Source organism: Venturia canescens, chromosome 5 (assembly GCF_019457755.1).
Source record: "Venturia canescens isolate UGA chromosome 5, ASM1945775v1, whole genome shotgun sequence".
NCBI classification, from domain to species: domain Eukaryota; kingdom Metazoa; phylum Arthropoda; class Insecta; order Hymenoptera; family Ichneumonidae; genus Venturia; species Venturia canescens.
Window position 1 is genome coordinate 1,217,927 of NC_057425.1, and position 14,359 is coordinate 1,232,285.

The 14,359-nt window shown below is 46.3% G+C and overlaps 1 protein-coding gene across 4 annotated transcripts in view; it reads right to left on the minus strand.

Annotated features, from left to right (window-relative positions):
* The window catches only part of Dscam3 (Down syndrome cell adhesion molecule 3), a 137,712-nt gene extending 123,719 nt beyond the window's left edge, over nt 1-13,993 (minus strand). For 3 of the 4 annotated variants that reach the window (XM_043418755.1, XM_043418753.1, XM_043418756.1), the window contains exon 1: nt 13,857-13,993. The gene's annotated coding sequence lies outside the window, so the exon portion shown is untranslated. Of the gene's footprint in view, nt 1-12,209; nt 12,225-13,856 lie in introns of those variants that run through there. The other variant, XM_043418754.1, reaches the window with a different exon arrangement.
* Nucleotides 13,994-14,359: the final 366 nt, after the last annotated feature.

A 14,359-nucleotide genomic window follows, 5' to 3' on the forward strand; every position in this document is an offset into this window, starting at 1 on the left:
CAACTTGCGAGGCTTTCCAAAGTATTTTCTCAGAATTTTGTTTTTTTGTAAAGCGCATTGCAACGCTGAAAAGAATTAGTATCGCAGGATCAACTGGAAAATTTTTCATCATTTGGAATATTTGATTCGAAGCCGTACACGTTTGGACTCATCGCTGTTTGAAAAAAAAAAAAGCAAATGATAATCCAGCATGCAATCCGGGAGCGAATAAGAGTAAATAAAATATATTTTCAGGGGAGCCATAAGCGGAAATGAGGGAATGAATAAGTCGGCGGAAAGGAGGATGCTAAATCACGGACCGGTGAAGAAGAACGTCCTGGAAGTCGGGGAATAAAAATGTTTCAGGACGTACGCGATTTCACGCTCCGGGGATGGCGCACGGGTGGAAAAGCTTGTCTTATCGATGTATATATAAATACGCACGAATACAGGTCTCTAAGATATTGCGGATGTACGTCAGATATACGCGAAAACTATAATGTACGAGTGTGTAGATGTAGCCATAAGTTCTTACGTGCAAGTTGGTACTTTAATAAATGGCGGGGTCGCCGAAACGGCGACCAGGAACGGTCCGACACATCCGAAAGCGAGGAATTCTTCTGGCGGGGGAGCATGCGGACTGAGAACGAAGTGCAGCGTTGGCGAAAGATTTTTGAACTCGCCCCTCGTATCTCTCCTTAAGTCGCTCGCTCCAAAGGCAATAGTTTATCCCTGTGCTCTTCCTGCTACTTTGCGAATGCTACGATTTCCTGACCATTTCGTTTCGCGTCCAACATATCCCCAGGATACTACAATATGGACATAAATGTCGACTTTCGTACGGAATATTTGAAAATTCTTGAGCTTTGTTGCTGCTGCTCAAACGCTACGATGCACCGGTCGAGTCCGAGGCTTTCCGAACCTACCGACGAGGAGTTTGTTATCGAAGATATCGTGAGGCCAAAATTTACGCCAAGAGGCCCCAGAGCTTCGAGTTTTAAAGAGAAGGGAGACGGAAAATCGCGAAGCAGTGCGCGGAGTTTTGCTGTGCTGATGATTAAACTAAAAATGCATCGAGTCTTTTCTTTTTTTCCCTCTCAATAACCGAACGAAAGGTTTCGATCTAATCCTGATATTTTTCTGGAGCGACTCGTGCTCGGTTTAAAACGATCGAATTCGATGATTTTGTAAAATCATGCGGAGAAATTTATTGAAAAATCTAATTGCGAATTTCGGCGCAATGATTCGAGTATCGATGCAACGTTCGGTGTGAAATTTATCGAATAGTTTTTCCAAGAAGATTGGAATAACGAGGGTCTCCCGAAAGCTTTTGTGCTCCCTCAATTATTTTCAGCCCGATCACATTCGTTCGTCAATATATAATTCTATGGCACCGTCGTAGATTTCGCTTGTTTACAGAGAGGCAGAGAGGGTGCGGGCTCGAAAATGGATGGGCAAAAAAATAGACAATGTGCAAGGTAGTGTGAGCGTTAGGATCGATCGATCGACTGGCACACCTATTTCTCACCCTCGTACCACACCTTTTCCTTCAGATTAATCACGCCAATCAATTAACCGGGTTTGTACACACTCACGCGCGGCGGAGGGCTCGTCGAGTCCTCGGTCTCAGGGTATCAGGTTCGATAACGATGAAATCCGACGTTTCTCCTCGTGGCCGCGTATTTAGCACGTTCCAAAGTACGAAAACGCAGTAGCTGGGGCAAATATTTACAGCATTGAATCATAAGCGGTCGAGCAAAATCGCATGCACGCCCCTGCTGCCCCCTTTTTCCTGCTCGCCCTCGAACGGGAATGAGGTGAAGCGGCGAGGCGGCACTCTCCTGGCCCGATTAATCACGCCAATTAATTACCGCAATCTAACCCTCTTTGCGCTCGCAACCCTCTCTCGTGTACACTTGCTTCGCTTCTCTCTCTCGGCCCGAAAAACCTCTCGTCATCCTCTCGTTTGCCTTCGAAATCCTAAACCCTTCTGAGCTTTACACGCCCTTAGGCTTTTTCCTCACTGTAGCCTGTGCTGGCTCGGTCTCTCTTTGCTTTCTTGAGCACACAGCCTTGCTATACGGGAGAGCTTAAAGTATCGTGTTTCGTGTTTCGCGAAATAAGATGCCGAAATCTCTGCAACGACGAAAAATAATGCGAAAAAGAAGGAAAAATATACTTTTTCGATCACCTCCAGGATCGACTCTCTGTTCGAAGCTGGATGCATGTAAAACACAATTTTGCGACTCGAAGGAAAATCGCTGTCTCATAACGTGGCTAAATTTGATGAAACTCGAGTTAAATTTCCAATCGAATGGTAACGAGGGACGAAGCTGATGCAGGAGATGCAACGGTCGAGAAAATTCAAGAGGAAAAAAGTCGGGAGATGACGCGGAAAAATTGTAACCCGATAAAGAGGCTCGCCCAGGGTGGATCGCCAGGCGATTCCTTCCCCTCTTTCCACATCCACCGCCCACGCACCTCCGTTTTTTTCTCCTCATTTCCATCCCGTTGCCATGCACTCTCGCTTTTCCTTCGAGCGTTTCTCCGAGCCTGTTCGGTTCGCCTCGGTTGGGCCGGGTCCCGGATCCACGGTGGGATTTGCTGCTTAAATATTTACACCGTCAGCCTCTCTCAGCGTCTCATATCCTTTTCTCTCCCCCCGTCCCTCATTTCTCTGCTCTCGCTTTGCTTCCAACCTTCCGAGAGCCCGGACCGCTCTCTTCTCGAACACGCGGAATCCTTTACATCCACTCGCAGCATCCCTGCGAAACACGTCGCTCTCCTCGACAAGCTTCCCTTTAAAACCTTTCGCGTCAACATACTCGAGAGAGAAATTAGATTTTCCGGGAAAACGTCACTGCGGCTCTCCGCTCTCGCTTTCTTTCGGCTCTGTCCCGCATCCTCTCATCTTCTCAGGGCGCTCACATCGCTCGCTTGCCCCGCCGGAATTCCTTCCTCTGTAACTTCTCTCCGTGTGACGAATCCACGCGCCAAGTTCGATTCTCATTTTTTCGTCTCCCTCCTCCGATACGAATATGACGAAGAAATAACGAGTCGAATAGTTGAAAAGTGAAATTAGATCGTAACTGTTGAGCCGGGTTGGAGCGACGATCGGCGAATGCAACGGAGCAATTATATGCGAAGCCGTTTTTTAGTTCGGCGCGCGCGCGCGCGCGCTCGATAAACACGTGAAAAAGGATCGTATGAATATGCATGAGGTCCAGCGGCCATTAGGGGCTTCAGTTTTTCGTCGAAGAGCCAGCGAATTATTCGCAACAACGTAATAAACGTTATTTTCATGGAATGGTGCTGGCAGCGACACTCGAGCGCTCCGACTACACGGTCCACGGTCAAATAAGTTTGAGAGTGCTTTTATAGCCTAAGGATTAGTGGCGACGGAGTAAAAACAAAAATGAAGCGAGGAGGAGAGGAAAAACTCGGAGCTTTGGCGAGCGACGCACTCGTGCGAACGATTCTGTCGTCATAAAGCGGTGAATACGTTTCGAGGCCATTAACCCAAGAGGAAGCTCGGATTCCTGGGCAACGGCGTAGCCTGTGCACGGGAATAAAGTCCAATCGCGAAGCGGCACACGAACCGGCAAAAAATCAGTAAATTTTTGTCATCCTGAGAGCGGGGCAGGAGAATTAAAAGGGAGGAGCAGACCGAGCGGTTTCTCCGATCGACAACTTTTACTCCTAAACACTTTTAATCAAGAAATCTTTTGCTGGGACGCGGAGAGACCGCGCAAAGTGTGAGAGTCCGGAAGTGGATGCGAGACCGAGTGGCGGCGCAAGTTCTCGCGCTCTCTACAGAGAGACACGTACACCAATCTTTGCCTCTCTTTTGTAGATCCATGGGCAAAGCCTCGCTCGAACCTTCGGCCTTTATCCCTCGTATATATAGCCACGAAAAAGCTTTCCGCGTTCCCGACGCGGAGCAAGTTAATTGCGAAGGGTCGCGAGGATCAACCGACTTGACTCTTGCGAGTCCGGAAAACTCTTTGGGAACGAACCCTCGCGACGCTAAAGTCTCGCTCGCTTCAATCCCGAGAGGGATACGCTTGTGTACTATTTACACACAGATATACAAACGTGCACACGCGTTTAATCCGATCTGCACGTTTTACAGAGGTGAATTATCCGAGTCCGTCCGTAGATAGGACATCGTCTCTAATTTCAGCGTCAGATTAAATCCATTAACGCGCGGCTAATTTCAATCGATCCGAACGATTATTTCGAGAGATTATTATGCAGCTTTTCCAGTGTTAAGTTGTCCCTTTATCCACGATAATCCTCTCCCTAATTCCCCGCCATCACCGCAGCCCTTTGGATCCCGCTGATTGAAAAGAAACTATTGAATCGCGAGCGAATTTTAGATTTTTCATCGAGCCACTTCTTCCTCATCGAAGGTCCGAGGCTGCGGTTATCGTATTCGGAATATCGCTCGGAATATACCTCGTCGAACTAAATTCGATGCTCGCCCTGTACGTGGCCGATCTCAATTACCATTGAAACGTCCGATCACTTCCGCCGGTTTACATCGAACCCCGTTTAACCAGTTAGCATCTCGAACGTACGTCCAACATATTTCGAGTGTATCTCGAAGACTTTTGTGCGCGCACACTCGTAAAAAAACTTGCATGCATTTGTGAAAATCATTTTTGGAACTCGAGGCACGACGACAAGAACGAAGCGCGACGAGTAACAAGTTCGTAATAGCTGCAAAGCCCGAGAGCTCCTCGGAAACTAAGACTCGTCGAAATAAGGATAACTGGTCCGTTTCGAAGGATTCAATTAACGTCTATAAGGTAAATTAAAATGGTGTAGAAGAAAATAATTAGTTGGAATTATAATGCGGACGAATTACTGTGAAATTTGCTTTATGATGGAATCCAGCGTTTTCGTAGATACGATAGCAGTCCGGGGATCATCGAGATAAAATGAGGATGGTAGAAAATGAGATAGACGCGGTGAGAGCAAAAGCGACGTACGCGCAGAGAGAGAGAGAGAGCGAGAAGAGGAAGAGAATTCGTGAAATGTATAGAGTTACCTCGGATCATGAGCGTTCGTCGCGCGGCGTTAATTGTAATGATATTAATTACGATAATGGACGCACCCTCGACTATCTACCCCGAATACATGTATCTATAGATACGTGGCTCTATACGTATAGAAAGGTGGAGAGCGCTTGCCGGTTTCGCTCGCTCAGCCAGTCTCACTCCTGCTCGCTTTAACCCCTTGCCGCGCGTTACTTGCCGCCCCGGGAGCGCCGCCTCATCTTTTCAACTTTTGCCTATCTCTGCGGGGATTCTATCCTCATCACAGAGCCCACTTCAGCGTTCGCCCACCTGCCAGAACTTCGTTGCGTCAATTAGCGGTGATATCTCAAACGAGCAAGACCCGAGGAAGATGAAACGAAGAAGGGAAACAGACCGACGCAGCCCGAGCGGGAGACGAAATCTTAATAATCTCGCGCCACCGTTTTTCCTAAGCGGAAGATTCATTTTCGTTATCGGCATGGAAAAAAATCCACTCCTTACTTTTTCGCTCAAGATTTAACGCTTTCTTCTTTTTCGGTATTCCAGCATCAATTAACGGCTTATGGACGCGGACGAACGCATCGAAAAAAGCACGATTTTACTAGATTTTTATTTTCGTCGTTGATTCGATAAAAAAATTTCGAATCCAGGGAGCAAAAGATGGTTTAAATCCTACGAAATACTCGCTCCTGTTCGCATCCATTTCTGTAAATGATTATTCGGGAAATGGTCCGACGAGTTAAAGCCTCGTGAAAACGTGAATTTTCCTCTGGTTTGAGCGCTATTTTGCAACCTTATTTGACCTCATGCGCAAGAGGAATATCGCAGCAACCGAGCCTACTTTTCTATTTGGGCCTCCGGCGAGAAAAAAGAAGTGAAAAATATTCGTATGTGCGAGCATGGAACTTAACCCAGATAAATATCGACGTTTCGTCGAGGGAAGAGCTCTCCGATCATTTCGCAGGATAATCAATGGAAGGATTCTCCGTGGGCAGCGATCGAGAGGAAACGCCAACACAGATTGAGGACACGAGAAACGCACGGCGTTCCTCGGCTCGAACCAAGTGAGAATATCTTTGAAGGCTATTCGGGGAGCCGAGCAAGCGGATAAGGAGAAAAGTGATGAAAAGTCGCATGCAAAGGGATCGAACGAGAGTTGCAGATTCGCTGGCCTTTCCGGTCTACTCGGATAAAGTGCTTCGAATGCACGAGCTCCTCGAACCGTTTAATCCTTGCGAACTGCGACGAACGTAGGTGCGGGAAGAGAATCGAAATTACAAGAGCAGCGTCTTCTCGGAATTTATCGGTCTCTTTTTACCAGACGCTTGTAAAATCAAATATCTTCAACAGGAATTCAATATAAGCGAAGAAACTCCTGGACGCATTCTGGACATTCTTCCCTCCAGATTTTCAGTGTTACAATCCAAAGGTCCGAATTTGCATGCGCCTCGAGTATAATAACAAATACCATGAAACTCGGGTCATCGAGACCCGAGCTCTTTGCTTCGGAATGCCCCGTACTCGCGCTTATATCTTTATGTTTTTACCGCAGTCCTCCATATCGAGTTCCCCCGCGTCTCTATATCCACCTGACTCGCTCGCCGGGCTCTGGTAATAGTGCGCGAGCGAGATTTTCTACTCGATGCAAAATTCCACAGGGGAGGATTTTCCTTACCGTTATAATACGAAATTCCTGAATACTCGGCCTCTCGAACTCGCCTTTCTTCACTCGAATATCCTACGTAAGTCGGCGCACTTCGATCGCCGGGGAGAAGGGAATAAGAAACAGAGCAGGGCGAGAGAAATTTGGACTCGCTTCCTCTGGCTTTTACGAGAGTCTCTTGGCTTCTATTATATCACAAAATTCCTACGTGTGTACATGACTTTTAATCAAACTCTTTGATCGTGTAATCGCGACAACGTCATTCTTCGAGATAATTTTCCGTCCATCGGAGCCCCGACTCAGTCCCGAATTCCGGGTAGTTCTCAGAAATGCTTCACAAAGTCTGCTCCACAGCGTCGATGAACTCGCGTTCAATGTAGAATTTAAAAAGCGGACTTCAAGGTCCGCTTTCTTCTCACTTCCGTAGAGACTTTATTTTTGTAAACGTTTCTCGAAGTTATCGGATCTGAGCTAGACCACAATCGGGGAGGAAGAGTTTTCGATAAATAAGATGAACCGGGAGGAAAGTTAGCGGCAGAAAGTGCGGGAATATAGCGAAAGGCGAGATATTTTATCGCAAAATGACTTACAACGGTTCTGCCGATAAGAGAGTTCCAAACGGTTCTTCACAAAAGTTTGTTGCCTAACAGAAAAGTTGATTTTTCAAGGCGAGCGAGGAAACGTCAAAAAGCATAAAGAAATATTGGCGTTCTCTATAAATCGTTCCTTCTCAAGTGTCTTTTTAGCCGCTTTTTTCTTTTCATATATAAACGCGAGGTACGAGGCCGGAGACAGCAGACGAGGCACACAAGTTATTTTCCTTCCCTGCTCCCATTGCAGCGAGATGCGAGGTGTAGGAAAAGCTTTTCCAGGGTCAGGAGGTGTGTGCAAGCACGTAGATATAACTCAACAGAGTTTACGATCACGTCCGATGAAACGTCGTTATTCCTAGGGATGTTGACGGGGAGCGCAGGAGAGCCAAGTACACGTGTACGGGGCGGCCGGGGTGGGACAAAACGGTCCACCTTTTCTTCATATTCGTTGAACAAAGGCATTAAAGACTTTGAAGTCTGGATGCCGTGTCAAGGGTCCTGTACGAGGCAGGAATTTATCCGGCATTTATCGATCCTCCGCGGATACCGCTCGTACGGAAACGTTTTTTCCACTGTTTTCATCGACCGATCAATTTTCATCGATCCGTTGGGTATTTTTTGATGGCGCAAATTGGGGTGCTCGAAATTTCGACTAATTTCGAATCTCTGAGAAATCGCGCGGTTATATAGGAAAAGTTTGTGCCATTTTTCCAACTTTTATCGCTAATACCTCTTTTGAGCGTTCGATCACCCTTTGTTTTTATCGTCGGTAAGGATTCCTTACATTTTTTCTATCTGCGATAGAGTTGTACCAGCAGGAATTGAGAATTGTTTACTACCTGAATTATCGAATAGAAATGTGGTGATGATGGAATCTCCGTAAGCTCGTGTAGAAATTTTACGATTTTTCAAGTTTTCATGCTTTATTGTTCGATAACCTGATCTGAAATTTGGCCAATCGCGAGTTCGCGAAAGGAATAATACTTTCAACGGAGCGAAATTGCGCACTTTTATTCGCGTCATTTGAAAATAACGCTCGAATCATGAGACCTCGGCGAAGCGACAGAAATTCCCGGCTCCGGATCCCCGATCAGCGGTGCTTTCACCGCTGGAAAAATGATCTTCGTCGAGGAAAATACTTCGAGAAAATCCTCGTCGAATCGAGTCTTCGAAAAGCCCTTTTTTTATTTTGTTGTCAAAATTTCGTAACTGTTTTTCCCTCCGGGGGTATGAAGCTCCAATGAAAACTGTACTCGGGAAAAGTTTCGGTCCATTTTCCACCTGATGAACGAATATACACGTATATTTATGTGGGTGTATATAGACGGCGGGGAGGAATGCCGAGCTGGAGTAGAACTGTGAAAGGTTCGAGTGCGGTACGTCGGTGAAGGCAGTAAATTTTCCTCGCCGATTTTATTACCGGCATGAAAATAGTTGCGACATTGCTCGGGAGAGCACGCATCAGCGAGAAGCTCGTTTCGCTTTTGCTCCCTCGCACTCGGAGGCTTGAGCCAAAATGTATGGCGACTGTGTGCGTGTGCGCGCGCGCGCGCGCGCGAGTTTCGTTCCTTTTTGTTGCACCGGGGCGTGAATGCGGTCCAGTGACAACTCGTCCGCGCCAATAGGACACGAAAACGCCACACACGGAGGGTTCGACTTCCTCGGCAACGGGGCTGCGTCGAAAATGAGGGAAAACAAGCTGCGGCCGCTTGGACGAACTTTCGGACACGCTGTAGATCCGCGTGGGAAACGAGCTAGTTTTACTGCCGACGAAATATCCGTCAATGTCGTTAGCCCCTCGTAATTAACGTCTCGAACAGTCTCGTTCCGGAGAATAAAGACTTTGAATAACGGACGCATTTTGCTGGTCACGAGAAAATCATTCGACGTTGAATTTCGCACGAGGGGAACCCCCCGAAACACGCTTTTCACTTATTTCGACAGCAACTCTTTTCGTCGCTGCTTCAGCTGTATGGCAGTCGATTCGACGGGCGCTGAAACGATTTTTCTCAAAACTGAAAACCATTTTTGCCTATTCGACGAATAGTGGGTCTGAAAAATCACAAACTCGGTAAAGAAAAACAAAGGAAAAATCGTTTCGATACAATCTGCGAGGAAAATCCCAATATTCGTAATCGATCGACGCAGCAACGGGGGCAGCAGCCCCCTCGTCGCACCGGATGGAATGTTTCGAACCGACACATATTCATACGCGCGAATATCTCTCCACTGGCAGTTTCGAGAACATTGACGAGAATTATTGCTCAACAAACACGTCAGCCCGCGTGTCAAAGCGGCGTACAGCGTGTTCATCTCCGTCACCAGGAGAGCTCTATTCACCCGTTAAAATCAAATTAATACGAGGAACAATGACTTTTTTATTGGTACGAAAGCAGCTGCGATTATTCGAAAAATCGTAACAATAATTCGGGAATTAATCACTGCTGAAATGTCCTCAAACGTAGCAACTCGATTCGCTCGATTTTCCGATAATTTTATTTTCGAAACGCACACGTTTATTTATTGGAATTTGGGGGGAACGAGGATTGCGATGAAGGTAGTGAAAATTGAACGAATTATTGGAGAGCAGCGATCCGTTCGTTTTGCTGCTGCGGCTGAAGGGCTCACTCGCTTCCAACCCGAGCCTGAGCACGAAATTCAGTAGTAAAAGCTGTTTCGGGTCAGACGCGGGGGGAGCGCTCGGTATTCGAGATGATTGTAGACAAAAGGGGGGAGGAGACGAACAAACTCGATTTTTTCCAACAACTCGAATGAATGAAGGAAATTAAATGAAAAAAATGCTTCCCATGAAATCGACGCATTGATAAGCGGACGTTGAACTCTTCCGGACAAAAAGAGTTTTCAGTGAAAACAACAAATTTTCAAAACCCTAAGAAAAATAGGGAGATACGCCATTAGAGTGTTTCGCAGGCCCGTGAAAGGGACTTTTGAATTTTTTCTCTCGCCACTTTGGAGCGATCCTCGCGAAAGGCGCGACGAGAGTCAAAAGTTCCTAATTAAAATGTACTTGTAATCGTGCTGAAAGCATTCAGACGAGACTTTTCAATCTGTTTCTTCGTCCCGAGTCTTGCCCCGGCCCCTGCCCGAACACTCCCACGAAACTCTTCAGCCATATTAACCCGTAGAATCGCGCGAAAAATGAAACTGTCGCGCGATAAAAGTCGGTCTCGCTACCCACGTGAATTACTACGAGCCTGTAAGAGGTCCGAAAATATAAGCGCCAAACTCCCTCCCTTTCCGCATCTTTTCCCGTCTTGTTCCCGTACGGACGAGCACATGAGAAAGAAAGCCCATTAGCGACCGTACTCGAGAAAGCAGAGTGGTCGTTCATTCATGAAACTCTCCCATCTCGCTCCAGCCCTCGCCCCGCATCTTCCGTGCTTTTCTACACCCAGCGCCGCCAGACGCATCAACGCTCATACTACTGAATTCTCCGCTACGCCAACTTCTCGCGCGCGCTCATTTCTCTCCCTCTTTTCTTCTCCGGCTGCTCGCACTTTCGCATCCACCGACGTGGGCCAGTCGCGATATCCGCGCGCTCTTCGTCTTCTTATCCCGATACCACACGACTTGACATCGCCTGCGACTTCCCACTCCCAATATCCTCCCAACGCGATCACACTTCTCATCTCGCCACGATTACGATATCACGCCGCCATTATTTTACCATGGATTATTGATATTTGCCCTAAAATAAGACTTTTCAAGAGTAATAAAAATCGAAATTCGGCGCTTTTTTAAGGAAGATGAGGCATTAGAATGAAAATGATATCACCGCTTTTAAACCGATTGCATCTTATAAAGTGAAGTGTAAAAAAAATCAGTTAAATTTTCAGACACTTTAGGAGCGTCGTTGCTGAGAAAAATCAATAACAATTTGGCCCAAATAACATGTAATCTTATGGAAGTCAAGACACATTCGGTGATATCTCCGTTAAAAATGATGCTAAAAATATGAAATTTTTTGGGCAACATGAGCAACGCTTGCCGAATAATGTCAATTTTTTTCAGATTTATTAGGAGATTTGCTGAGATTATATTAATAATAATCTCTTTCCCGTGCAGTTTTTTGAGGCTAGGATCGTCACCGTTCGTGTTTTCGACTGAGCTTTCACCAGTTTTTCGTCTTTTTTTCCCCAAATTTTCTTTAAAGTGTATGCAACATTGGCAAACTGCAAACTGGCCTAACTTTTGAAAGGTACAGGTCATCACTTTTGGGTAAAAAAAATGACTGTACAGCCTCAACTTCCTTAAAGGGGATTTTTCCGCGGCGTTCACACGATCCAAGTAATACAAATGACAGAGGCTTTTTTTAATCGATCAAACTGTGTCGAAGAATTGCGGTTTTGAAAATTTCATGTGGGGTTAAGTCGAAGCGTTGTTATGTTTGTGGTCCGTAATTGTGACCGTGCAGCGTCATTTCGTACCAGTAATTCTGCATCGTACTATAGAAATGAGCTGTTTGCCCTTCTGATTTTCTGGGACGAGGAATCTTCCGACTGGCGAGCGACAGATTCGTATCGAAATAAAATGACCCGGTAGTTGAGCTGCAAAACGGGAATTGAATTCCCTTCGAAATCCCTGTTGAAACTCGAAACTCTTTTTACCACAGTGAATAAATAGCCAGCGTTTTTTGCTTGTTTTCGGGAAATCGAAACCAATTTCGACTCGAGGAATTACACCGAGGATATATTTTCGGTGAATTCGAAATTGAGCACATTCCTAGTCCGGTATTTCCAACGCTACGATGGAAAACGCGTGGCGATTGATCGACGGGGGAACGATCGTTTCGTCAAATTTTCATCGCACCGCGCCATTTCCGAATTCTCCTCTGTTGGCTTCGTCAAAATATCAGAATACAAATTTTTTCAGCTTATTCAGTGTTTCCAGCGAAGAATAATTGTTACTTACCATTCAAAAATCGTTCGGCCCTTTATCATCAAGTTTATCAGACAGAATTCGGGGAAATGTCAATGTGGAGAAATGAATAAACATTTCGTTGTACGTTCACCGCTAAAACGCGTCGTTTTTGTCCAGCAATGATTTCTGGAAAACGATATCAAAATGGAGATCGAAGAGAATCATTTTCCCATAGCAATGATGGACTTTTGACCCCGAAACGTTTATTCACCGGTTCGATGTTATTGGGTTCATGCTCGGGAACGAATTTCTTAAGAGTAAACACTGAAACTTCACATCACCGATTGACCACGTCCACCGCGCACGATTCGCCGACTTTATTCGCCTGACGAATGGACCGTTTCGACGTTTGCGCACTAATAAGCGAATTACACCGGTCGGAATATCAACGCTCTTGGATCTGCAGTTTCCCACCTTTTTCCAGGCACCGCAGAAAACGATTATTGCATTTCCGCTTACGAAAGTCGAGTTGAGAATTTTTTCGCGATTTATTTCCCTCGAACTTGCCGATCGAACAAAAAGTTCAACTGAACAGTGGAACCAATTTAATGAAAAAAAATGAAAAAAATTAGTCCGAACTTTCGGTGGGCTGTTGACGACCCGAGACGGGAACTGCGAGAAAAGTTGTTTTCCTCCGAAAAATTGAAACAACGAAACAATTCGTTCGATCGAGCTAGTCTCGCTCGGAATTTTGGTCAGACTTTATCGACATTTTTCCAAAATTTTCAAACAATTCATCTAAATTCGTTCGGATTAAATATTATTTAACAATGAAAAATTGAAAAAAGGAAAGAAGGAAAAGGCGGAAAATAATAAATGAGGAAAGCACCGCGCGATTCGTCAAACGATTAGGGAGATTCGGCAGCAAAAGAGACGTCGAATTTCTCGTATTACAATTCGTGTGTACGATAGTAAAATGGGCACTTGTGAAAAGCTTCGGAGAAGTTGATTAGCCGACTCTCGAACATAATTTTCCCGTGCGGGAGCCTCAACTTGGCCGGCAAACTTTCCATAACCGGAAATTCTCACGATCGCTCTTTCCGGATAGTTACATTATGCAGGCTGACGATATACATATACATCGAAGAGTTTATATAAACGTATATATGCATAAGGCATGGGACCGCGGCAGCCGGCCCTCCCTCAAGGTACTCAAACTTTGTGCGGCGATCAGCGTGCCACGTGAGAGCCTTGAATGAAAGCGCGTTTTACTACGTTCCCCCGCCGCTTGTCCTCGGAATTTCCTGCTCGCGAGCTCTCCGTGTTTTTTCATGTGTCACGTGGAGTTGTACGAGTTTGCAAAAGGGAGTAAAAAAGCGAATGAAAGTGGGGAGAAAAGCGGGCTCTGGACGAGCGGCATCGGCGGGAGTGACTCGAACAACAGAAACATCGAAAAAGAACGAAAAATATTGCTCGATGTGCGTTGAAAAGTTTCCTCGTTCTCGCGTTGTTCACAGGGTTGGAAAACAAAATATTTCGAAAGGTTATTTTCAGCTGTGAAAAGTGCTTATTAATGTGATTTTTCAAGCCCCGTGGACGTGGTCAATCTCGCACCGGCGATCGAGGTTTTATCATTTCAGGTGTGAATATACATTGAAAAGATAGAGAAGAGAAAAAGTGAAAAGATTCTCCGCTCACCGACACCGAGCCGAAGCCGAAGCCGTCCCAGCCACCGCTGTGAAGCTCCGACCGTAAACGCACGTCGCTCGCCAGTCGCGGACTGAAGCTCCAGCCGAGAGAAATTCTCGTGGCATCGGACCGTATCCCAACGGCACTCACCACCTCTACTTCCACTCCCGCTATCCTCCTATCGAAACTCGACTCTCGCGCGCCACCCGTCCGCCACCCTCCGCTCTCGTACACCAGTCGAACCTCCGCGGGCGAACCCGTCCCGAAGCCTCAGCGTGCATCGCGTACACACTCGCCCTCAACCCAAAGCTTCTCGTTCGATACGTCACAGTGCGCCGGACGCCGGGGATCCGCTGAAAACATCGGTGCGAAGGTGTTAATAATCTCGAACGATTGATCATTTCTCGAGAAAACGTAAAACAGTCGCGGAAACAGTGTTTTTGTTAAAGATTTCACGTTTGAAGGAACACCGTGCGGTTGTCAAGTCCGATACCACGTTTGCAAGCATCAGA